The sequence below is a fragment of the Dermacentor albipictus genome, chromosome 4 (assembly GCF_038994185.2).
Source record: "Dermacentor albipictus isolate Rhodes 1998 colony chromosome 4, USDA_Dalb.pri_finalv2, whole genome shotgun sequence".
NCBI lineage: Eukaryota > Metazoa > Arthropoda > Arachnida > Ixodida > Ixodidae > Dermacentor > Dermacentor albipictus.
The window spans coordinates 67,192,612-67,218,917 of record NC_091824.1 but is presented as its reverse complement, the minus strand read 5'-3'; the positions used below and the strand labels follow the sequence as shown (position 1 = coordinate 67,218,917).

At 48.9% G+C, this 26,306-nt stretch overlaps 1 protein-coding gene across 1 annotated transcript in view; it reads left to right on the top strand.

Annotated features, from left to right (window-relative positions):
• Positions 1-26,306, top strand: part of LOC135902081 (uncharacterized) — a 651,905-nt gene that overhangs the window by 582,962 nt on the left and 42,637 nt on the right. The window contains exons 10-11 of the mRNA XM_070537064.1: positions 20,912-21,039; positions 25,548-25,853. The gene's annotated coding sequence lies outside the window, so the exon portion shown is untranslated. The remainder of the gene's footprint in view (positions 1-20,911; positions 21,040-25,547; positions 25,854-26,306) is intronic.

Below are 26,306 nucleotides of genomic sequence, written 5' to 3'. Positions count from 1 at the left end.
GCTACCCGGTCTTTTTTCACCCAGCGCGCACGTAAAGACGTACCGCAGATATTGCGCTCAAACTCGCGTGCAAAAATATTTTATTAACTTGAAAGGCAAAGTAGTGAATAAAGTACACAAAGAGAGCATTCCTCTGCTCAACAAAAATTTTGCTCTTGTGTTCACTTCCTGTGAGCAATTTCAAAACAACTTTTTGTCCTTGATGATGCAGCAGAAGAGCCGACATTTGGTTCTTCTTAACCCATAAATGCTTCACAAAGAGACATCGAAAAATGTACAGATTATGCATCTGGTTCACGTGTAACCGCATGACTACAAAAGCAGGAGAAGACGCAATTCGCAAAAAATACCTAGAGAGCTGAAATAAGAGCATGTAGTTTCTTTTGCATAATATTATTGTAACAAAACGGTCAGCGTTCTTCTCCACCATCACCGCCACGTGCTTTCCTGGTAATTTCATGAGCTTGCTTTGGTAGTCAGAGCACAATACTCTAACAGGTAAGTTTTGAACACACGTTAAGCTCAAACAATTATTGTTTTTGCCATCAAGAATCCTCCTCTAGACGCCCGTACATGTAAAGAGTGAGGCTACATCTAAGCTGCCCGTCCGCCTGACTGCTATCTTTGGATCTATGGTCTGTGCAATAGCGCATTGCTGGACTCAAATGAACGTAAATTACACATGAAGATACTTACATGATTCACATGTTTCATGCCACAAGACAAACTTTCGAATGAACAATGTATGCAGAATATTCGCCTGCGCATACTGATTTCACCTGAACTCATTTTACCCTATTCGGTGCGTTAGCTTACATGCAACGTCGTTTAGCTGAGAATCATCTGCGTTACGCCCGGCTTATTACGTACAGAAATCAGCAGCGTCATATATATATATATATATATATATATATATATATATATATATATATATATATATATATATATATATATTGTAAGCACTATTAACGTACTTCGTCGTTTTCATTTGTATATAGCCATCATCATCTTCCCTCTTCTTCGACTTCTTCGCGCGTGAGCTGCGGGCGTTCCCTTTTTGTGGAATAAACAGCGCTGGACAACTTGATCGGTCTCGGTATTATAAAGTGGTGGAGGTACGTCAAGATCCCGACGTCCTCTCGCGTTTCCGTCCTCCCTGGAGCTCCGTTCCGGTCGCCGCCTGCACCCAGCTACCTCTACAACAATGGACACTTCCAACCCCAGCCCTTCCGGCGCCTCTAACCCTACTACACCGACGACCCCACCTGCGACGCCCGCTTGGACTGTGACGAGCCCTCAGCGCGATCCCCCTGTCTTCGCGGGACTCCGCGGTGATGACGTAGACGATTGGATCGACCACTACGACCACGTGAGTTCTTGCAACAAGTGGAACGACACCTAGAAATTGAGGCACGTCGCCTTCTACTTGACCGGTGTTGCAAAGACGTGGTATTTCATCCACGAATCCGACATCGCGGATTGGTCCACGTTTACCTCGAAGCTGCGGCAAATCTTCGCTTCCTCGTCTGGCCGTGCAGAAGTCGCCAAACAGAAGCTGGGAACGCGGCGCCAACTTCCCCAAGAGTCTTACACCTCATACATAGAGGATGTCTTGGCTCTGTGCCGCCGTGCGAATCCTAGCATGACGGAAGCCGAACGCGTTCGCCACATCTTAAAAGGCATTGGGCCTGTCGCGTTCAACGCCTTAATCGTGCAAAATCCGGCTTCTGTCCAAGACATCACTTCAACGTGTCAACGCCTCGACGAGCTGCAGTCTATTCGTCTTCCACATGACAGCAGCGATCCTCCGGTTCCCCATTCTCCAGATCTACATGCTCTTATCCGCACCATCGTCCGCGAAGAGCTTCAACTACAAGACCTCAGGCGTCCACCTGGTACCTGCGCCCCAACCCCCGCCTTCGACTTGCACGAGGTCGTAAAGCAGGAGTTGACAGCGATGACTACACCCACGACGCATATTGCTCCGGTAGCGCGCTCCACACCTACCTACGCGGATGTTGTTTCGCTACCCACCCCTACCGTGCCTTCCGTGCCTACTGGCGTTTCCCATGACCATGTGGCTTCGATGGGAACCAGAGCACTTGCTGCGCCATCGTACCCTCAGTGGCGTCCACCTCGTCCAGTTTGTTTTTACTGCGGTATACGCGGCCATATATCACGCTTCTGCCGCCGGCGCCAGCAGGATGAAAGGCGAGGCTATGCTGAGCACGAAAGAGACCGCACTCGCCGATCAGACGACTACTATCCCGGACCGTACTCGTCCCCGCAACAGCGTTCTCCGTCTCCACCAGCTGCTCCCAATCTGCCTCATAGTTCCCGTTCGGCCAGACGTCGTTCTCCATCCCCTTACCGGCGCTCTACATCACCGCTTCGCCCCACTTCCCATTTTGTCGACCAGCACTCGGAAAACTAACTGTTGCAGTTTTTGGAGGGGAAACTGCTTCTTATCGGTCTTCAAAAATTCCTCCTGTTCGCCCGGCCAACATGCTTTCTGTGACTGTCGAAGGTGTTCCCGCGTCAGCTCTCATCGATACCGGTGCCGCCGTTTCTGTTCTTCGGAGTGATCTGTGTTCCCGGCTCCGTAAAGTAAAAACGCCTTATCTTGGACCTATTTGGCGTGGTGCTAATAATGCGTTCATTCACCCTGACGGACAGTGTACTGCTCGTGTTCTCATCGACGGCATACGCCACCACATCGAGTTTATCATCCTTCCAACGTGTATCCATGAACTTATACTGGGTTGGGACTTCGTGCATTCTGCTTCAGCCGTCATTTCCTGTAGAGAGGAAGTTGTCCACATCACGGATACAGAGCTTGAACCTGTTGCGGACTCTTCACTTTCATGCGTGAACTTGACCATCGCTGCCGACTACGTCCTGCGTCCTGGTCACGAAGACGTTGTAGCCGTAACATCCAGTCAGATCGCCGACGGAGACGCCCTAGTCGCCCCCTCTTCCCGCTGTACTTCTCGCGGAATTCTCATTGCCACCTGTCTCGTCCGGTTTTCACGCGGCCGCGCCCTTCTGCCTGCTTGCAACACGACCCCAGATCCTGTGATGCTGCCCAAAGGGATGACTATAGCAACCCTCGCCGACACTCAACCTATCTCTCTAGTCGCGCTTTCCCCTTCTTCATCGCCAGCCCCAGCCTCAGGTTTGGATGATCCTTTCCCTCCTCCAGCCGTTCTTGGTTCTGACCTAACAGCCGCGCAGTCCGAAGCCCTAATGGTGGTCTTGGCAAAACACAAAGCCTGTTTCGACAGCTGTTCCCCTGTGTTGAGCCAAACTCCTGCGGCTACACACCGCATCGAAACCGATGGTTCCGCTATTATACGACGACGCCCCTATCGTGTATCGCCGTCCGAACGAAAGGTTATTGAACAACAGGTTGCTGACATGCTTGCGCGGAAGATAATACGACCTTCATCTAGCCCATGGGCATCTCCCGTCGTCCTGGTAAAGAAAAAAGATGGCTCAGTTCGCTTTTGCGTGGATTATCGAGCGCTCAATAAGATCACACGCAAGGACGTATATCCAATACCTCGAATTGACGACGCTTTGGACACACTACAAGGGGCCGAGTATTTCTCCCGCCTTGATCTTCGATCAGGATATTGGCAAATTCCGATGAACGAGACTGACAAAGAAAAGACCGCATTCGCTACACCGGATGGCCTTTATGAATTCAACGTGATGCCTTTTGGCCTTTGTAATGCTCCGGCCACATTTGAGCGCATGATAGACAACGTCCTTCGTGGTCTAAAATGGAAGACATGCCTCTGTTATCTGGACGATATTGTCATCTTTTCGTCTGACTTCAGCCAACATCTTCATCGATTAGACGAAGTTCTCAAGTGCCTTGCGAATGCTGGTCTCCAAATCAATACAAAAAAATGCAAATTTGCAAGCAAAACAATAAAAGTATTGGGTCACGTCGTCTCAAAAGCTGGCATCCAGCCTGACCCCGACAAGATTAGTGCCGTTCTTCTGTTTCCTCGCCCCCAGCAACAGAAAGATCTACGTAGTTTCCTCGGCTTGGCGTCATATTTTCGTAGATTTATACGCAACTTCGCAGCAATAGCAGCTCCTCTACACAAGCTACTGGTTACCGGTGCCTCTTTCACGTGGACTAGCGACTGCGAGTCGGCTTTTCAAGCTCTTAAGCGGCATCTTACTTCCGGACCAGTGCTTCGTCACTTCGATAATCGTGCTCCCACCATACTCCATACTGACGCAAGCGCACAAGGTATTGGCGCAGTACTTCTGCAACGTAATACAGAATCTAAAGAGCAAGTCATCGCATATGCCAGCCGAACACTTTCTCCAGCTGAGCGGAACTACACCATTACAGAGCAAGAGTGCCTGGCTATCATTTGGTCGATTCAGAAATTTCGCCCATACCTTTACGGCCGCCACTTCACCATCGTCAGCGACCATCATGCTCTGTGTTGGCTGTCATCAATGAAAAACATGTCAGGACGCTTAGGACGCTGGATACTGCACTTGCAGGAATATGACTTCACTATATCATACAAGTCTGGAAAACGCCATCATGATGCAGGCGCATTGTCTCGCTGCCCACTCTCACTCTCTCCCGATAACGCGCCGTCGTCTTCCCAACCACGTCGTTCCGATGATACGATTGCCTCCCACCAAGTCTCGATAACGCCCCTGGACCAAGTTATGCTTTCATCACGCTCTGATTTCGTCTCGCTTCAGCAAGCCGACTCCTACTGTCAAGCTCTCATGGATCGCCTTAGTGGGTTCACCGAACCACCCAACAGCCGCTTGCGACGCCAACTTCGACAATTCCGCCTTCAAGGTGGCGTGCTACACCGCTACGTTTACCACCCAACAGGTCACCGGTGGGTCCCAGTTCTACCTCGCTGCCTTCGCTTGCGGGTATTAGAGGCACTTCACGACGATGTATCGGCTGGCCACTTAGGCTTCCACAAGACTTACGACCGCATAAAGACCCGCTGCTTCTGGCCTGGTCTATACACAACGGTGGCCAAATACATTGCCTCTTGTGCGTCATGTCAGCACCGCAAACGCTCGACATCCCCTCCTGCCGGTTTACTACAACCTCTCCCTTGCCCGGACGCACCTTTTGAATTTGTTGGCATTGATTTATATGGTCCCTTGCCGTTGACACCCTCCGGTCACCGTTGGATTGTCACTTCGGTCGACCATTTAACAAGATATGCCGAGACTGCCCCTCTGCGATCCGGCACCGCTTCTGAGGTCGCCGACTTTTTCTTGCGCGCCATCGTTTTGCGCCACGGGGCTCCTCGCGTTCTTCTCAGTGACCGAGGCAAGGCGTTCATTTCACAAGTTCTCGAGGAAGTTCTTCGAGCCACTAATACCGTCCACAAATCTACTTCTACTTATCATCCGCAAACCAATGGGCTTACTGAGCGCTTCCACCGTACGCTGTCTGACATGATTTCCATGTACATCCGTCCTGACCACACTGACTGGGATAAAATTCTTCCTTTTGTGACATTCGCATATAATACTGCTATTCAACGGACTACCGGCTACAGCCCTTTCTTCCTAGTGTATGGACGATCTCCTTCCACCATATTCGACAGAGAACTATTTTTCGCACCTTCTTCGCCTAACGCGTCGCTTCCAGAAGATTTTGCTGCCCGAGTTGCACATTGCCGTCAAATCGCCCGGCAAAGCACAGAAGCTACCCAAGCGGAGCGCAAGCGTTACTGCGACAACAAACGCCGTGACCTACGTTTTCACCCAGGAGACCAAGTCCTGCTTTGGACTCCAGTACGCACCCCAGGCCTCTGTGAGAAGTTCCTTCCACGCTACATTGGTCCATACACTGTTGTGCAGCAAACATCTGCAGTGAACTATCTCGTCCGCCCAGTACACTCCGTCACTGACCGGCGCCGCCGGAATGCCGAAATTGTTCACGTGTCGCGGATGAAGCCCTTCACTCCCCGTTTAGATAATCTCTAATCTGCGGCCAGGCTGGCCGCTTCCATGACGGGGGGAAGTTAGTGTAAGCACTATTAACGTACTTCGTCGTTTTCATTTGTATATAGCCATCATCATCTTCCCTCTTCTTCGACTTCTTCGCGCGTGAGCTGCGGGCGTTCCCTTTTTGAGGAATAAACAGCGCTGGACAACTTGATCGGTCTCGGTATTATAATATATATATATATATATATATATATATATATATATATATATATATATATATATATATATGGCATGTTTGTCGCACGCGTATTTCGACAAACCTGCCGCAAAAGCATGGGGCTGCCAAGCCTGTAAATTTCCACAGAAGCTTTGCACACAGAAAGCTGCAGCATTATGAATACGCTTGACAAAGAGGGGCTAGGGACGCACCACGGGGAGGCCCTGCGTAAATACTGGACTACCCAGGCAGTTAGGCAAAGACAGCGCGCTCTCCGCTTCTTCCTGTTGCCACTAGCGTTCATAATTATCCTTGCCACGATCCTTACGCGCGTGATAAGGCGTATGCCGCGGCGATTTTTGCATGGAACCGTATAGAGGCAGGGCAGTGAGTACGCGAAACGTTCATGCTGTCTAATTAGTCATTGCAAATGCAAATCATGTACCATGCAAGTAATTGACACGTGCTCTTTTTGCACACGCTGCACGCGGGTGTACAGCTGCAAATGTGCCTGATAATGAAAGTGACGCATCTATTTTCTGAGAGCTTCGGTGGCAGCCGATGAAGAAGCAGGCATGTCATGGGAGGAGCTCTAGTTACAGCGTGTTCCTTAACTTCAGTGTCTATTCTCGCTCCTAACAGCAAGGGCGGTTCGAAACTTTTAATAAATTTAAGGAGAGGCCATATCTGATTGCCGGCCCTAATAAGACGAAATGGAGCAAACGGTAGTGTTTGCGCGAAATAGTCCTCATTACGAAATCTAATAAGCAAGAGCTTGTCCTTTGGGATCGGAGCGTCTAGGGCGCTAGAGGTTGCTTAGAAGATGAGTTTTATCTCCGAAAAAGACATGAACTCTCTAGTAACCTTTATTTGTGCCTCTTTGTGCACTCCGTGTAGTTGCCTTGAGTGGGATGTATTACGGCACCGAGGCAGACTACTTCAATTGAATGTGCAACGCACACGGACAACCTAATTAAACTTGGTTCCAAAATTTACGCTCGTTTTTCTTTTTCTGGTTCCCGTCCTGTTTTTAGTCACAAAGAAGCAGAACAACTCTACTGCGTTGTACTAAGCGATAGCAGCTTATCCTTTAACTTCTGCAGGCAGGGTGGTCTAGACATTGTACATGGCAGGGGGGCGGCTTGTACTGAGCAGCGCAGACTCCCAAGAGGAAAGGGTAGGGTTGGGTATAGGAGGAACACCTGAAGGGTTAGGGAATTCCCATATGGAGTGTTACACCGTGGGTTTGGCCCCACAGTGGGGATAATAGGAAGGGTACAGGGTGGGATGAAAGATATGTAGCATGTGGAGACAAGGAAGTGAATTGGTCTGCAGTTGCCGCCGGACAGCGGCATCTGCTCTATTAAGCGAAGGATGAGGAGGGGGATAGTTATGGCGACTTTGTCGGTAGTACTCGAGCGTCTCAGTGTACTGTAGAGGCTCTGGCGGTGCGTCGTCTGGGTTGGACAGCTCTTCCGATGGTGCCCGGCCTGTCAGACCTCGGGCTACCGCATTAACGCGTTCATTACCATGGAGAGAGGCGTGTCCAGGAGTCCAGACGATACGCACCCTGTGTAACGTGGGAGGGGGGACAGAGGAGAGAATTCGATGTGTGTGTGCAGTCGCTAGTCCTTGCGCGAAGGCCCGGCAGGCAGCCTGCGAGTCTGTCACTATGGTGATGGGGGTGTCTTGTGCGGAGAGGGTCGAGGCATGGACAATGGCCAGGGCTATTGTCCCTTCCTTCGCTGAGCAGCTGTGCGTTGTTAGAACTGTGGCACACACCCTAAGCGAGTCTGTATTGTCAGTTACAGCTAAACACATGGCGTGCCTCTCTGGGTAGCGGGCCGCGTCCGTGTACAAAACCAGTGTAATTGTGGTGCGGTCTCCAAAAATTGCGTGCCAGAGCCTGAGTTCGGGCGCGTCTACGGCCGGCGTGTCACTCGGGATGCATATTGCGGAGAATTGGAGCTACTTGTATGCTAGCGCGTAGAGCAGGAGCGAGGCGATATTGTGGGACGTGTGTGGGTGTCTCAGGGACAGGGTAGCCAAGGCGAGAAAGTATAGCGCAGCCCTGACGGCTGCGTCTGAGACGTTGGAGCTGACCATTGCGATGAGCCTCCAATAGCTCGCCTACGGTGTTGTGGATACCAAGCTGAAGAAGCAGTTTTGTGGAAGCATGTGGAGGCAGCCCAAGAGCCGCTTTCACCGCCTTCCGCAGAAGGGCGTCCATCTTCTGAGTTTGAGTGAGGGTGAGATTGTGATAGGGGAGGTGATATGTGAGCCGGCTGATTATCAGAGCCTGTACTATGTGTAGGACGTCTTTCTCGCGAAGGCCTCTTCTACGATTAGTAATGCGGTTTATCACATGTGTGACTTGTGCTATCTGCTGACTCAAAAGGTGCGTAGTGTGCGAGGCTTTGCCATCCGACTGAATGTGGAGGCCCAAGATGCGGAGTCTAGCTACCTGAGGGATGGGGCTGGCGTGTAAGAACAGGGAGATATTAGGGGATTCGTCGGTTCTGCGGCGCCGCCTGAGCACGAGAAGAAATTCGGACTTTTCGGCTGCACAGGAAAGGCCTCCCGTGGCTGCATAGTTCTGCACGACACGTACAGCTTCCTGGAGAGCATCCTGGATGGCCCCGTCAGATCCCTGGGTTGCCCAGATCGTAACGTCGTCGGCATAGAGAGCGTGCCGGATGGGGGGTATCTGGTCTAGTAAGGGGACAGCTTAGCCATAGCCACGTTGAAGGGGGTGGGCGATAAGATCGAGCCCTGTGGTGTTCCTCTACCTGTGAGTGCGATGACGTCCGACCGGAGCTCTCCTATGCCAATAGTGGCTGTGCGGTCCGACAGGAAAGCTCTCACATAGTTATATGTACGTGTGCCGCATTGGGAAGAAGCCAGATTGTCGAGAATTAGATCGTGGGAGACATTGTCGAAAGCCCCTTTGAGGTCCAGGGCCAGAATAGCTCTGGTTTGTGCCGTAGTGGGGCCATCCACAACGTCCTCCTTAAGCTGCAGCAAAATGTCTTGCGCAGAGAGGTTAGGGCGGTAGCCGAAGAGTGTATCCGGAAAGAATTGGCTGTCTTCGAGGAAGGGTTGTAGCCGCGAAAGTACAACGCGCTCCAAGAGTTTACCTACACATGAAGTTAAGGATATAGGTCGGAGATTCTGGAGGGACAGTGGTTTGCCTTGCTTAGGAATTAGCATGATGTTCGCATGGCGCCATTCCCGTGGAAGCGTGCCATTCCTCCAGTGGTCATTGTAGAATGCAGTTAAGTCTTTAATGGCCCCATCATCTAGGTTGCGTAGGAGTGTGTATGGAATCCCATCAGCCCCGGATGCAGTGTTGCGCCTGATACCCTGTAAGGCCGCCCTAACCTCGGCTTCTGTAATATCGGCGTCTAGGGAGGTGGCGTCTATGTGTGGGTAGTCTCTATAGGTGGGGCGGGTGCCTGAAGCAATGTAGCGTTGCTGTAGAACGTGAGGTAGAGTAGTGTCATCGAGGCCTGATTTGTGGAGGATGGTGCGGACTCTGTTGCTAGTGTGTATTTTGGTTTGCGTAGGGTTTAATAATGCGCGGAGTAGCGACCAGGTCTGAGGCGTGCTTAGCGTGCCGCTGAGGCTATCGCAAAGGCTATGCCAATTGTTATTAGTGAGGGCGTTCGCGTAGTCAACTGCCTCAGTAGTTAGCCGGGCAATACGCAGACGAAGTTTCCGATTATGTTTTCGCCGGCGCCACCGCCGGGTCAGGCCTCTACGGGCCTCCCAGAGATGAAGCAAATGGAGATCCACATCGGGTGTCTCTGTTGTCGCAGTGATGTGTTGAGTTGCCCTTTTTACATCAGTATGGAGTTGTTTGATCCACTCCTGAAGGGAGAGGGTGTCCTGAGGAGCTAGGGAGGACCGATTACGCCTAAATTTATCCCAATTGATTAGCTTAAGAGTACGTTTAGGAGTGCGTGTTGGTTGTACCTGCAGTTCAGTAGCTAGAATGTGATGGTCGCTGCCCAAGTTCTCCACGAGATTGTGCCAAGAGTGTTGACCTACCCCTCTGACCATGGTGAGATAAGGGCACATGTCTCTGCTTGCGCTGTTGCCTAATCGTGTTGGCTTATCTGGTTCTGTAAGCAGAGTCATGCGATGTAACGCAAGAACTTGAGCAAGCCGGCGTCCTTTCGGTGTTTCTGTTTGGTAACCCCAGGCCTGGCCGCGGCATTGAAGTCGCCTACAATGACCATCTGTTTAGCCACCTTGCATAGATGTGCAAAAAGATGTCCGAACTCATGCTTCCTCGCATTAGGTGCGCTGTAGATATTAAGCACAAACAGGCTGCTATGGGAGCGAGAGAACGGGACCAATTCGAGAAGTACATGCGGTATGGGTGAGGTTTTGAGGGTGTGTTCGATAACGGTCAAATGTTTGGACACTAAAGTGGCTGTGAGGTGTGGTGTGTTGCTATTTATTGTGTCTGTCTGTGTGTTGTAGCCGGCAAGTGTAGGAGTACAATGCACTTCCTGCAACGCTATTACATCGGGGGGATGGGGCTGTGTGGCAATGAATTGCGTAAGGGATCCGCGTTTCCGGCGGTAGCCCCTGCAATTCCATTGCCACACGCTTAGGGGTTGGGGGGTAGCGCGTGTCCCTTTACGGTTGCTGGCCATAATCAAGTATTATTTGTTTGTGTTATATACCCGGGGACTGTCCGGGTGGCGGCTCATCGGCCTGGGAGGTGCCGGGAAGTGAGTGTTCCGGGCCCTGTGAGGCGGGTTTTCGGTCCGGTGACGGTAATCGGGCAGGGCGAAGGTAAGCATGTGGTCTTTGTGTTTCACGTGAAGGGGACAGGGAGCGTTTGGATAAAGGCGGAGGGATCGAAAGTTGGCCAAGTGAAGCCGCTATTTGTTGTTTAATATCGGCCACGATCTGCTGGACAGCAGGTTGCAGGGCCTGTTGTATTAGCTGTTGAAGCGGCGCTGTGACTTCGGCCATAATGATCTGCTTGATTTTTTGCATTTCTGCCTGCATTATGGCAACCAATTCTGTCTTTAGAGAGACGGCCATTTCGTTCAGTGCTTGTTGTGTACAGTAGTTGGTGTGAGAGGTTTGTGCAGAGTCATTAAGATGCGGCTCACTGTCGGTCACCATGGGTTGCGGCGTGGGTTTAGGTTTAACGTGTTGTGTGACTGAAGGGGTGTGGAGATGTGGAGAGGGAGACAGAGGTGGGAACTGCGCTGCCCAGCATACCGCTTGCTCCTTCTTGGCAAATCCATCTCCTTTATGGCCGCGGTCCCTCGAACGGCTGGTACTGGGAGTCCGGCCCTTGGAGTGGCCGTTGGAGCGACTCAAGTCAGTCTGGCGGCGATCCCCGGGTGATCCGCGACTGCGGCTGCGTCCTCTAGTCCAGGGGTTCTCCGCCGAGTTCCCCGGTGTCGTTGCTACTTGGGTCATAGTTTTCTGAGCACTCTGCTGAGTCGTCGTCCCAGGCTGGCCTTGCGCTGATCCGGGCGGGGGGCGCTCGTCCGTATGTTTTTTTTGTTTTTTTTCACGAAGCACGTGTGATTTGTTGTGTTGCGGCAGTTGACGCGATGGACAGCGAGGGTCAGTAGCGGGATGAGCGCCGTTGCAGTGAATACATTTAGGTGTGCACTCATGTTCCTTCGGTGGGTTTGAGATGCGACACGCTGGACAACGGGGTTTGTCGGGCGTGGGACAGACGTCCGCCCGATGGTCCATCGACAAGCACAAGCTACACACCTGTTGGCGCAGTCGGTATACGTGACAGCGGAGTTCCGCTCCGTACATACGGACGTAGCGGGGTACGTGGGTGCCGTAGAATGTGATCAGGGCCGAATTGGTAGGTCCCATCATGCGAGCGTGTAAGACAGGGGCTTCTGAGCAGCGGAGGTTTTCTAGCAGCGTCGTCGTAGTGGTGTTGGGCTCAAGGCCTGAGACTACACCCTTGCAGGAGTTGTCTGGGGCGGCTACGTACGCTTGGACGGCGTGTTGAGTGACGCCCATGGAGATGAATCGGACTTTCTGCAGCCGTGCCGCGAGGTTCTTGTCCGGTGTGCTGAGCACCGCAAGGTTTTGTTCAGTGCGGATACGAATTATCAGCTCGTTGAGCACGGCACTGTCCAGCCCCGCTACTATGCCGATGGCTCAGGCAACAGAAGTATGAGGCCACGCACCGAGGTTCAGGCCGTCTCTCGGGCGGAACACAACCCTGTAGTCGTCGACAGGCAGTGGCGGGAGTCGCGCGTTCCTCTTGCGTGGTGCTTCGGGTGTCGGAGGAGGTGGCAAGTTCGCAGTAGCTTCTGCTAAGCGTTTCTTTTTCCGAGCGACGAGAAACCAGTTGGTGTCATCCTCGGCCTGACCGGACGAAGCGTCGGCGTCCATCGTGTCAAGGGAGCGGGTGTCGTCGGTCTCCATCTGAGCGGAGTAAACTGGCGTTGGAAAGGACGCGCGCCCGCGTTTAGGCTGGCGAGGTGAACGCAGGTAAGGCCCAACGCGGCGGCGTCGGTGGTCCAGAACTTCCAAAGCCAATAAAATGTGAGGATTTCACCAGATCTTGGAGAAATTGGGCTCGATCGATGTCGCTCGCCGAGCTGCGTCGTTTGGTGGTATTTTGAGTGGTGAGAAGGCAGGGGAACCGCTCGTTAATGGTTCGACATGTGGAGCCCATACAGAGTGCGGCCAGTCACTACGGCAGCAGGTGGCGCCCGAACTTTATCTTATGCCAGCTAACTAATGAATCTCTTCCACACCACATAAGCCATCGTCCACCGTGTTTTCCTCCTACTATAGATTACGGGTTACTTATTCTACGTGTTACACGACCTGCCCAACTGTCCTTTCTTCCACTTCACCGCGACTAGTATAATAACGACTCCCACTTGCTCTCTGGTGCAGACTACTTCTTTCTTGACACGTAAAGTTAAACGTATACCGTTTTTCGTTGCAGGGCTCGTTCCACGATTAAGTATCTCATCAACTTGTTTTATGTTCATATTATTAATATTATCCTCCAAGTGTAAGCCACCCAGCTTATTATACTGTTGTCGTCAGGAATAACTGTTCTCCTTCATGCGGCTCCTGTCGCCACCATAGGCCACCCTAGCTTCTGTAAATCGTGCCTCCTGCAACACCGACTAAGGAGCGCGTATCAGTACGGGAGCGGGGCTGACCGATGGACAGCGCAGTAACCACACAGAACAAAATAAGACGCACATATATCACACGACAGAAGGATTCTGATGGTGCTCGTATGATATACCGCAGAACGCATAAGGCCCAATGACAAGTATGCGCGTACGTACGGACGAAAGGCACTCGGCGAAGGCACCCAGGAGAACACTGCGATAACTAAGAGCGTTCTCTTTCATCCTCTGTGCGGCACCGCCACTGCCTTCTGTGGGTGTGCGATGCACCTGTCGCTTTAACTCACTTCCGTTGTTTGTGTAGCAAGCTCACCATTCACGAAGCGCGCTTCTTTCTTTGCTTACATTCTTCGGGTAAAGTCGGGCGAAAGGTGGACGCGCGTCTCACCATTGTTAACCTTGTGTCTCGTACTCACGTCTGCTTGCTTGAACCGTCCCATGTAATCTCGTGCAGTGAGTGTGGATACTTCCGGATCATTGCCAAGGTAATCTAGCTCCCCGAAATCACTCGCTTTCGTGGGACTTCTTGCTTAAGTGAGATTCTCTTTCTTTGAGCTTTGTCGGTGCTTTTATGTGTTTGGTGGGAGCGAACTTTGCATTTATATACACCTTCCGGCGAGATTTTCTCGCTGGTCTACAGCACGCAAATTTTGATTAAGGAGTTTCTTGACTACGTGACATTAAGCAAGAACTTCTGAATGGAAAGGACAATATTGCGTTGTCGGCAAGCAACACAAAATTACCAAAGACGACCGATCTTTCCTGTTATATCCTAACTCTGTTCACCTTGGTCTGGATATTCTAAAATTTAGACACAGATGCACTCTCGTAGAATTAGTTGGTCTCGAAGCAGAATCATTTCTCTGAGACATGGAAGCCCCACAAATTATTTTTGTCAATTGTACACTGCGATCTACTTTGCTTCTTGAAGTCGCCAATCAGCATTACACGAACACTTCTGTTTTTCGTCCGCGTCTCTCAAAAAGCGATTTCAAACATGACGAGATGATAATTTCTATACTCCTTCCAATGCGAGACGTCGATTAAGGCGACAGGATGAGCCGAGGTAACTTGTGATGCGAATTATTTTCTAATAAGCCAGCACTGCTGCATATCTACTATGGATATTGCACAGGACTAAGGGGGCTCCAGTTGTGGCAGGGTTGCATTATCGCGCTGAAACGTTATCTTTTGAGAAATAAGTACACATTGACGAAATCGTGTACTGGACAAGCGCCTAAACATGGGATGAAGAACGAGCATGTGTGAAGGCAAACTATGAAGACTCGCTTACGAGACTACGCTGCCGAGTCCTCCGCTCAACATTTAACTTCTTAGGCAAAGGTTTAGTTGGTCTGGACATGCCAACTTTATGTCATTTGTGCACTGAGAATAAATGTGTAAAGAGAACTTTTTTAACATATAAGCATTTTACTGTTCAAAGGAAAATATGTTTGAAACAGCCATCCTGAAAGATGGTCTTGGAGTTCCGGAGTCACCTTCCGTATGTGCCTTTCCTGTGCTGCTACTAATCGGGGATTTAGCTGCAGGAATGTTTGTATGCCATCTGCAATATTCTGCGTAAGATTAAAATGAATTCTTCCAGATTTTTTTCTTGTTCGCTATTCTGCACTTTAATATTTAGATATTATTCCCTTAATATACACATCACCTAACATTTATTTGACAGTTTTCAGTTACTGATTTTGTTTCCATTCGCACTGATCAAAATGTCGTGCTTCTTGAAGTTTCGGAGAGCCCGATTGTTGGCTGAACGTCCACAGATGATTGCGCTATTTTACTGATGACCAGCAAACCGACCAACTGTACACCACCATTCGGTAATCTCTCTGAACCAGGGCAGAAGTCTAAAATGGCGTAAAATTTAAAGTATAAGATGAAGCCCCTAGTCTGTAGACTGGCGCGGAGTTGGAAACTGTTGGAACCATACGTGTTTGTCGTGAGAAGCTGACTAGTTGGAAAGTATAGACATCGGGAGTCCATAATAGATATCGACATGTACTTTGGTATACGAATAAATTGTGAATCACAATATGCTATGTTAATTCCACTATTTCCAAATGACCTAGCCTGTAAACATCTTACAACTGCACTTCAGGTTTCCGATCTCTCGTAAGACTTCAGAAACTAAACATTCATGAGTGTAGAGTGGCCAAAGAATGCGTTCTTTCGCAGCGTAATCGAATGTTGTAATAGATTACGCAAACGAAGTTTCGTAACGAATGTCAACGCAGAATTAATTTTGGAAGATGGTGACCCATCAGGTTTAATCGGGCATTCCTCAAAGTGCTTCTAGTTGAAATACCGAAAAAAATGGATCATATAGTAATGCTAATACGTTGTAGTTTAGAATCGCACTACATAGGGAGACCTATACGATCAAGAAATAAGAGATAATGGCATTGCTGGTGGTAACAGCAGCCGTCGAGATGCCGTTCGTAAAAGTTCCGGCGTTTTTTTTTTTACATTTCGCATTATCCCTTTATAGAAACTAATATGTCAAAAGTTTGAAAAGCTCCGCAGTCCTGTTGCTGCTAGACATAGCAGAAGAATGGTAGTTCATATTTTGTCACGTTATGATTGCCAGCCTATAATGTTCAGCAACTACCCCCAGTAAGCTGTAAGTCAAGTGGGACGAACTAACAGAACTGAATAAATTATGTGTTCCGCTATATGACAACCACCCTGTCAGGTTTACGTTCACAAACTAACGAAATGCATTGTTCTCGCATCGCATAAATTCTGTGTAAAAGCTCACTTCCTTCACGAATACGATTCACTAGCTTCACCATAAGGTTTGAGATTCCCCGAATTAATGTAACTGGACCGAATGTTAGTTGCTTTTATTTGAATATTCCAGATCTTACTGATTTTCTGAAAATGGCAGGCTCCTCAGCTTTTCTCTATCGGTAGACACAGCCTGTTTGACGAGGTAGAAGATTGCCGAAAATATAAAGCAGAAGTTTCGACAACTTAACGCACCCACAAGAACAGATGTTGCCGTTCTCATATAGAGTTTTTTCAGTCGCTGTGGCTGTGAGCGACATACTCGGATGAAAACCACGGCGTATGCTGTCCTTTCCTTGTCAACGTCGTCAGTTTATATTTTAGATGAAATCATCTATGTGATACGCTGTCGTCCCCTCTCCCTCTTTCAGCCGCATGCACAGCCGGTAACAAATGACACAGCACAAGGAGCGGGAAGCGTTAGTAAAGTGTAAAGATTCATACGGTCTCTGCGAACTCGGCAGTGATCGGGCTACACCGCCAGCCTTCATGCATCCAACGAGTTCAAAGCTGCAGCTGCAATGATGGATGCATACTGTAAGGCTGCTAAGGTTATGCTTTTATACGTATGTTGTGATTTGCTGCTTTGTTGTGCATGTATACGCGGGAACGTTACCTTTCTTATATTCATTCTTTTTACCGCTCAAGAGATTTGGTTCGTTCTCTGGTCATTTCAAGATAGCCGTGCGTAACGCACTACGAAAGCGTTGCACGTGCTTCTATGATCTACAAGCGTTAACAAAACTTTATGAACAGCCTTAGTGTGTGTGCATGGGCGCGTTTTCTGTGATGACTTTGTGTCACGTATTATCACTATCTTCAGTACACTATGCCAGGCAATCAACGAGATTAACATCTCCAGGATTACACTTGAGACAGCTCCTCCCTTTTCCGCAACAGGTATTGCACACACACGTGCGGAAGCATTCGTACAGTACAAACTGCAAAAACAATGGTGGTGGCAGCATTTGACAAAGCTGCCTGGGCGTCAATGTTTTGTCGGAGACAAAACGCTAACGCCCAGGCAGCTTTGTCAAATGCTGCCACCACCATTGTTTGACGGAGACAAAACGCTAACAGCAGCTTTCGTACTTTTCTAGTCAGCGTAGACTGCAGTCTCGGAACATGTTTTGAAACAATTGCGCACACACTCTCGACACGTACATCGTTCTTACAAAGTATAAGACCTGGATATCAGGCATGATCATGTTTTCTGAAATGATAAGGGCATTAGAAAACCCCCTCGTATTACTTAAAAGATTACGTGCAGAAGAATCTCAAATTTGCGGTGTGTGCAGCTGCCTAGTGAAGCAGCAAAAAGTTGGCGCAGGGCACGCCATTAGGGCAGCTATTCACTTAACAAAAAACGCAAAGAACACGTTTGAAAAGTGCATCACTTCACGCGATAAACATTTTACATAAAACTCCCCCACGCACGAGAACCGCTTATCGGCCAAAGCATTACTATGCACCACAATACCCTGCACATCTTGAGCTATGCCAAAGGATAGCCGTAAAAACTCTGGACTAAAACCAGGGCGACGCAATTTCCCCCCAAGCCATCAAATTTCCCATCCCTCGTGGCAAGCTGCTTCCGAAACAGGCATCTAACAAAGTATGGCAGAAAATGGACTAAAGTCCAACTAAAAAACTGGAATAAGATACGCGTTTCCCTCAAGTTTCCGGAGTTGTAGAGTTTTTGCGTGAAAAGTAAGTGGAATACGTTTGCTTGCAGGAGAGAGACAGGCTTTTGTCTATATCCCGAGCGTATGAGTAAATGGTCTCGCATGGGGAGTATGCAAATATCGGTGATCAGAGAAGGGGGTGCAGCCTGGGAACAAGCGCCGGGGACTTTCTGCCGCCGGATGAGGCGTTGCCCGGCAGTTTCAACCGCTGAAAGTTTGCCTTACCAGGGTGCCAAGCGAGATGCCTCGTTTCGCCACCGCTTGCATTCGAGCTTTGCTTTCTTTGTCGCATCAACGTCGTTTACTTCGATGCGGATGTACACTCTAAGAACAGTTTACACCCTTTGGCTTGCCCCTTCTGCCACACAAAAATAATCATCTGCCTTGATGCGTTTCCTTTCTTTATCGCTGCAAGTCCGGAACTTTCCAGTGACGAACGGCACGCGCGTTATCAGAAGGGGCACTCCAAAGGGTGTAAACTGTTCTATGCTGATAACGCGCGTGCCGTTCGTTACTGGAACGTTCAGGGCTCGCAGCGATAAAGAAAGGAAACGCATCAAGGCAGATGACGATTATTTTTGTGTGGCAGAAGGGGCAAGATAAAGGGTGTAAACTGTTCTTAGAGTGTAGGATGCAAGCTTGCTGAATAGGTAGGCATCGCCTACTTAATATAGATCAAGATCATTAAGATCAAGATCATTATCGATCAATCTTCGTAGTGATAATGTTTATTCGCTGAGGGCGCCACACTATGTGACTTTCCATAAGGACTTTAACGACTTTGCGTGCGGTATGGTATGGTATGAAGAACTTTATTGAGGTCCTGAGGGATCAGTCTGGGACTGATGCGGGCCGCTCCCACGTCGGTACAGAGAGGCCGAGCCCCTCTGCTATCACACGGGCCCTCTGGACAGCCCTGAGCTGGTCCGCCAGCACTTCACTGTGCAGCATTCGCTGCCACCACTGTTCACCTCGACAACCATCACCGGCCAACGCCAAGCAGCGCCACAGCATGTGTTGTAAATCGAGCAAACCCCCACACTTACTACAATAGACTGAAACCCCGCAGTCCGGATTAATTTTATTCATGATGACAGGGTTAGGGTACGTCCGTGTCTGCAGAAGCCTTAATGTAACCGCCTGCGGCCTATTTAATTTAGGATGTGGCAACGGGAATGCCCTGCGCCCTAAGTAATAGTGCTTGGTGATTTCGTTGTAGGTTAACAGTTGGTCCCTGTACTCAGGAGCGGGAGATCCAGCCCCTTCAGGGAGTACACGGCACACTAATCCTCGTGCCTCCCTGTGCGCCACCTCGTTGAGGTTACGCGGGGCTCCCTCCACTGTCCCCATGTGCGCCGGGAACCAAGTAACGGTATGCGAAGTGATATCCCTACCCTGCAGCAGTCTGTTAGCCGGTTCCGCAACAAGTCCTCTCGAGAAGGCTGTAATCGCAGATCGCGAGTCGCTAAACACCAAAACTCTTCTAGAATCAATTAGTGCTAGAGCAATAGCCACCTGTTCAGCAACCCCCGGATCTTTGGTATAAATGGAAGCAGCATTTCTAACGCTCCCTTTGCCATCTACTACCACCACCGAATAAGCATTTTTACCATTAATCCATGCGGCGTCAACAAACGCAGACTCCTCCTCTTGATCCTTTGCCTCTCGTAACAAAGCCCTAGCTCTCGCGACCCGCCTCCCTACATTGTGCACGGGGTGCACATTCCGCGGAAATGGACGAACCAAGATATTTGCCCTAAGGTTCACGTTCAACTCGTGTAGGGGCGCCCTATCGTGCGACACAGCCACCGATTCTTCAATTGACTCTAATATATACCTACCCGGTGGTGTACCTAGCAACCGCTCCCTCTGTGCGGAACGTTGAGCCTCAGCAATTTCATCTAAAGTATTATGCAAACCCAGTCGTAACATATCGTTTGACGTAGTCATAGGCAGACCAAGCGCAGCCTTGATGGCTTTTCTGAATAATGCATCCAATTTATTTTTCTCCCCCCTATTCCAATTTAGCATAGCTGCCACATACGAGAAATGACACATAATAAATGCGTGAACTAAGCGCATTGCACCTTCTTCTCCTAAACCCCTATGCCTATTAGAGATCCTTCTTATAAGTCTTATGGCCTCCTCCGTTTTCTTGGTAATACGCTGAATGGTTCTAATGTTCGATCCGTTCGCTTCAAGTACAAAACCGTGCGGTGCGGTCTAGTGTTAAAGGGACCCCGTGAGTGTAGAGTGTGTGAAACTTTACCTCAGACAAGTGTACAATCGCTCGTGTTAGCAGCGGTTTCGTTATGATTGATGACGCTGGCACCTTCCTAGAGACATAGGTAATACGCTAACTTTGCTTTTTCCGGCACTTGCACCTATACAGCGCCTGAGAACTGCCCACTAGGATTTTTGGATTTAACCATGGATTCATTGTACACTTCTCGTGTTTCATGAATTTGGCGTGTAGCATAGCTAGAACCGGCTCCTTTTAGCGATAAGCGATCTTACACTAAGGCTTTAGTGCTCTCTTTACGCCACCCGCTGTGGTGGCATAATGGCTTTCGCGTTGCACTGCTAAATGCGAGAGCATTGTGGGGCCCACGTGGTCAAGGCACTTTTGGCAAAATGTAATTGGAAATCTATGAACGACCAGGCAATGGTCACAGAAATTGTAATCTTCAGCTCTTAATTTCACCGTGCTTCGCCACTGTGATGAATATGCTGACAGAGTGCTTCCACGTCGACCCCCTCCTCCCATGTCTTTCTTGATGCTTGCGTACTGTGAAAGCCGATTGCGCGAGCTAATCTTTGATGTCTCGTTGTTTAAGTTGCACGTTCGAGGAAGAGAATTTTCAAAAAATTCTGATGGCACCTAAGCACTTATGAGTTGTGAATGCAAGAAAATGAATGTCTAATTGAACGCCGCTGAGCGGACCTTCGAGCGATAAACTCCTCGCTGGCAAGCGAGCGCGTTGAGACGTTTAGGCAACGCCTGGTTTAGCCCAGTGGGTAAGACACTCGGCTTCTGAACGCAGGCGAACGCAGGCAAACCTTGGGTTCCCGTTATAACGCAGGCGAGAGCTTGCGTGGACAAGGAACGGGTGGATAACACAGTCTTCCGAGCGCTGGAGCGAGGGTCACATGACTTGGCGGTGATACCCTCTCCCCTCAAGCAACATCTGGTGCGCCAGCGTGACAGCAGGTGTGTCCCCTTTCGGCAGCTCTCCGCCGTTGAAGTGCGCACATGCCGTAGCCTCGCAGCCAATGGAAATTTAGGTACCGCTTCGCTGCCACCGACACCGGCTTTTTTGCTCAATGTGCCATTTGTTGCTTTCGCATCAGTAACGTGACCTTGGTTGTGACCATATAGCACTCCTGTAAACGAGGAGCATTAACACTCGTGAAAATCCAACAGATGTGCCAAAGCAAGCGGGAAAGCTTGCACGCACGCTTTTTAATGTTTCCTCTGACCACGCACCTCCTAAGGGATACGCATGCATTTTAATAAGAAAAATTTACCTTCAGTCATACCTCCCTAGAAGCACGAATCTTGTCTCACCATAGGCGAAAATAGAACATGTATACCTTGTTCTTTTCCCATGCTTGTTTTCCACGACTTTGCTATTGGAGATTTTCCGCGCTTGAGAAGCTTGTCTGAATAATGAATTGAGTTCCGGGGTTTTGCGTGCCGAAACAACGATTTGATTGTGAGGCACGCCGTAGTGTCAGACTGGATTAATTAGGACTACTAGGGGATCTTTACCGTACCCCCAATGCACGTGACACGGGTGTTTTTGCATTTTGTTCCCATGGAAATTCGGCCGCCTTGGCCGAGAGTTGATGGTGTGTTCAATGGAGCTGGTTGGTTCATCTTGAGAACAAAAACAGGAACAGCGCAATACAGGACGAGCGAGTAAAGAGCACAGGACAGAGCACCTCTATCCTGTGCTCTTTACTCGCTCGTGCTGTGTTTCGCTGTTCCTCTTTTTATTCTAAAGATGAACCAACCAGCCCCATTGAACGCACTGCTAAAGTTTATTTCTCGTACAACGAGATTCGATCCCGCGTTCGCATGCTTAGCAATGCAACACGATAGCCGCTAAGCCGCCGGGGCGGTAATTTGTCTGAATAATTTCGCTCGAGCAAATACCACTCCTGTATATGGTTTCTTGCGCTACCATGAGATAACAGCATAGGTACCATCACACTTTCTTTGTCGCATACAATATTTTTGCAACACTACGATTCCCGAAACTATGATGCATTTAAAACTTATTTTGCAGCAGATTCTATTTTTTATTTATTGCTGCATTCATGATGTTGTACCGTATTATTTGGCAGAGTAGGCAGGTGTGCTACAGCAATGAAACTGGTACTTCTCGTTGCGCAACTAACTGCTCAGTTATACTTCACGAACAATAAAGTAAAGCCTTTAAAATCAAGCATCTCAGTAGCCCTTGTTCACGTAGCTTGCTCAGTTCTCGTATGCGCTCATGAATAACCCAAATCAAACATTGAGTGTTTGTGCTGGACTGCTAGGTAGTTCGTAAATAGTTCAGTTGAACCTGGGCTAAACTGTACCGAGCATCATACTATTTACCCCTACTGCTTGGTAAGGGTGCGGATGCATAGTGTGGTCGCAGGTGGATCCGCACTTTCCATTGGAGCCGTACCTCTTTCGCTAAAAGATACGGTTGACCTCTTCTCATTTCCCTTGGCGCTATTCACCCACAGCTGGCGCCTCAACGGGAATCCGCTACGCGATTTCTTCGCGACTTCCAAGCCCAGATTTATGCGACGCAGCCAATATACGTGCACGCTGTCCAGTAACACACGCCACATCCAACCCGCCGTTGGTTATTGCAGAAGTCACAGCTCACTCGTTTTTACTTGGTGACTTTCTGCAACACAAGCGGATTGGATCGTTCTCTTTCGTGAACGCAATAGGGATGCTCTACCGCTTTTTTTCGTCTCCCGACGTTGTCTGTATGCTTTCCTGCTTTTTTTTTTGTCGAGGCGGCGTTCTCCTGACACGTGCTTCGCTCGAGTGTGCTTCTGACCCCTCGAGGCTGGTCGCCACCTTCCTAACAGGCCCTTCCATCTCGAGAGTAGATGCGCCACAGTGTCGGTCTTGTTTCTAATGGCCTGTCCTCGTGCATTTAAATCTGCACCTTATGTCCAGTTTTTCGCTGGAAAGTCCCATAAACGCTACAATAAAGACCATGTTCCGCAAAACATGAAGGAACTAGCATTCGTTCACGTGAATTTCTCAGGTTGCGTACTCAATGAAGGACGTAATGCTGACTGGCAATACTGCATGGTATTTTAGCATGTGACGTCAGGTCGCTGTCAGGTCGCTCTTAGATGTTCCGAGCACGAATTGCCTTGCGCGCGTGCATTGCGTCAACATGTCGTGGTCGCGTATAGGTCGAACCCCGTCCAAGGAGTCCTAGCGCAGCGCTGAACCTTCTTTATCTATTTGTCCTTCGGGAGAAAATGGCAAACTTATTTCCCTCTTTGTGCTTCGCCAGTGATAACAGCTGTGCTCCGCTAATGCTTTGAACATAATCAGCTGACAGTGAGTGCATGTGCATGCAAATAGCTGCATAGAAACGAGAAGAAGGAACCTTTGCATTGTACTGACCAAGATCTTTAAAGCACTGTCTAAATGTGGCACTAGGGCGGAGCACTGCGTAGCGATTGCAGCAGGCTACATCAGCATGCAGCCAACAACCTTCTTTTCCTCCTCGTAGTATCGATCAAGCGTACGTTCCTCCTAACAGAATAGCACGTGATATTCTATGAATTATTTCAATCTCCTGAATTTGTTATACACCATTCTCAAACTTCTGGAAATCTGCCAGTGGGTATGTGCCTATTTTTGATCGAAAGCAGATAATCGGCATGATCCGCTGTGACATAAAAGTTTAGGGGCCTTAAACGTATTAACATATCTATTGTACTTCTCTGTGCATGCATCTGTAAGCACCAATCCTCCATGTGAAAGCTTCGCGCATCCCCTTCATTTTTATGACCTCGCTACTTAGACACTCCACACTGTACATCTGCCTGAACTGGTGTTCGTATTTGGGAATAGCTTGCGGCGTAAGTGTAAAAAAATTACATTATAAAGTAGAGTTACGAGGTGTGTTGTGTAACCCGCCGTGGTTACCTAGTGGCTATGGTGTTGGGCTGCTAAGCCCAAGGTCGCAGGATTGAATCCCGGCTATGGCAGCCGCACTTCTATGGGGAAGAAATGTGAAAAAAAAACGTCTACTTAGATTTAGGCGCAGGTTAAAGAACCTCAGATGGTACAAATTTGCCGAGCCCCCCACTACGGCGTGCCTCATGAACAGATCGCGGTTTTAGCACGTAAAACCCCATAACTTAATTTTTTAGGTGTGCTGTGCATAAACATAATTATTGTTTGAGGCTATGTGTTGCATATAATGAAAATAAAAAAAAATACAGACATTGTGTTTAGCTGTATACCATTTTATTACCCGCTTCACGAGTGCAGGGTAGCAAACTGGGTACTTATCTTTCATTTAACCTCCCCGCCTTGCGTGTCTCATTTTCACATCGGTCTTTTCACAACACGTGGGTATTAAAATGTGCATTGGACCTGAATAATTTTTTGTATCCTCAGCTTTGCTGACAATGACGTTAGTTTATGTCTGGAAATAGGGAAATTGCGGGACAAATCTTAGACAGTCAGATGTTGTAGATAAATAGCGTTCACCACTCAGAAATTCCTCTAACTCTTTTTCGCCTAGCTCCGTGCGCTGCTGCATTACTTTATATTTTTCTTCTCCAGCGAATATTTTTCTTTTCATGCTATCTCGCTCTGACCTATGCTCTGCATTCGGTGGTTGCTACCGGGTAAAAATCAGAGTGACATAAGGGGAGGCATGCCGTTGAATGTGCTGGCTTTGTTCAGTGCGAATATCGAGCCTTCGAGGAGATGGCGGAGTTATACTAGAACTTGTTCTTGGTGAGGCGAACTGTAGCACAAGTGCTGAATACTGGGTTTCCTGCTCATTGGCTTTGCAGGAAATGGTAGGTGTCCGCTTCAATATTCGTTAACACGTCTCAAAGAGAAATATTATTCAGTCTTGTTTCATATAGTTTTCAATACTTCCGCGTGGTAGGGCAAAAGAAGTGACAATATTGTCGCAAACTTCAGAGCGATTCAGGCAGCTGCCAGCGTCACGCATTTACTAAACCCACTCCCCTGCATCTTTGCAGGCTGCATCCCCTACCAAACGAATCTACATCAGAACGGCAAGTCGGGCCAGTTGGTTGGGATTCATACTAAGGTATGTTACAGCGCAACCTCCGACAATTACAATAGAAGGTGTCGCTGTTTTATACCTTCTGTTGTCCTTGTCTTAGGTTGCGCCATAACAAACCTTAGTAAGAAACGAATATACACTGACCAAGCGTCGCCGTGAATGCTCAATCTTCGGACGGCGTAGCTGAGTGGCATATCTCAAAAAGTCTGGGCTGCTAGTGTGTGCGAACCGAGCGCCTGACTCAAGTGGCAGTCTTCGACGGCACTATCAGATGCGGCCAATAGCTGTTCTGACAATCGGCGCATTTGGTGTCTGTATAAAAGCCATGTTTTAATGCAGCCAGCATCACTTCACAGTGATGCAGGTACTACTAGCATCAGCCTTGTATTAAACACACGCCCCTGCATCTTTGCAGGCTACGCTGCCTACCGGAAGAATCTACAGTGACCAAGCGTCGCCGTGTTTACTGAATCTTCGGACGGGGAAGCTGAGTGGCATATATCAACAAGACTACTCCGAAAGTGCGTGAGAACCGAGTGCTTCGATCAAGTATCTGTCTTCGACGGCACTATCGGATGCGCGCAACTGCTGTTTTGACAATGGGCACATTTGGTTTCTGCTATAAAAGCCCAGTTTTGATGGAGCCAGCATCACTTCAGGCCGATCCAGGCAGCTGCTAGCATCAGCCGTGTACTAAACACGCTCCCCTTCGTATTTGCACGTACGTAAGCATTTTCACGTTTTTCTCCGGCTCATTTTTAAGCTCTTGAATCGCGCTGCATTCTAGGAAATTTGTAATGGGTAAAAGTCCACTGAAATCACTCGGACAAGTTCGTGCGTCCACACCATCGGGTACCGTAAAGAAACTCCCTAAAGCATTGCTTGACATGTCCTCAATGCTAGAAATTATTACAACAAGGATCAGATTTGACGTTAAAGGCTTATCTGATTGGAACAAACAGTCCCTGAGGGACATGCAGGAGCGAAAAACTTACATGAATACCATGAATAGAGCATTTGGACAACTTAGGACTTATGTGCGGAACGTACGCAGAACACTTCGTATTAACTGAACACTCTGGTAAGGTCCAGCTACGCAGCAGTTCGAGACAAAATAATCAAGAAGGCTGTGTAAAGAGAAATTTTCCGCGTCTGTACTTGGCTTTCAGGACTT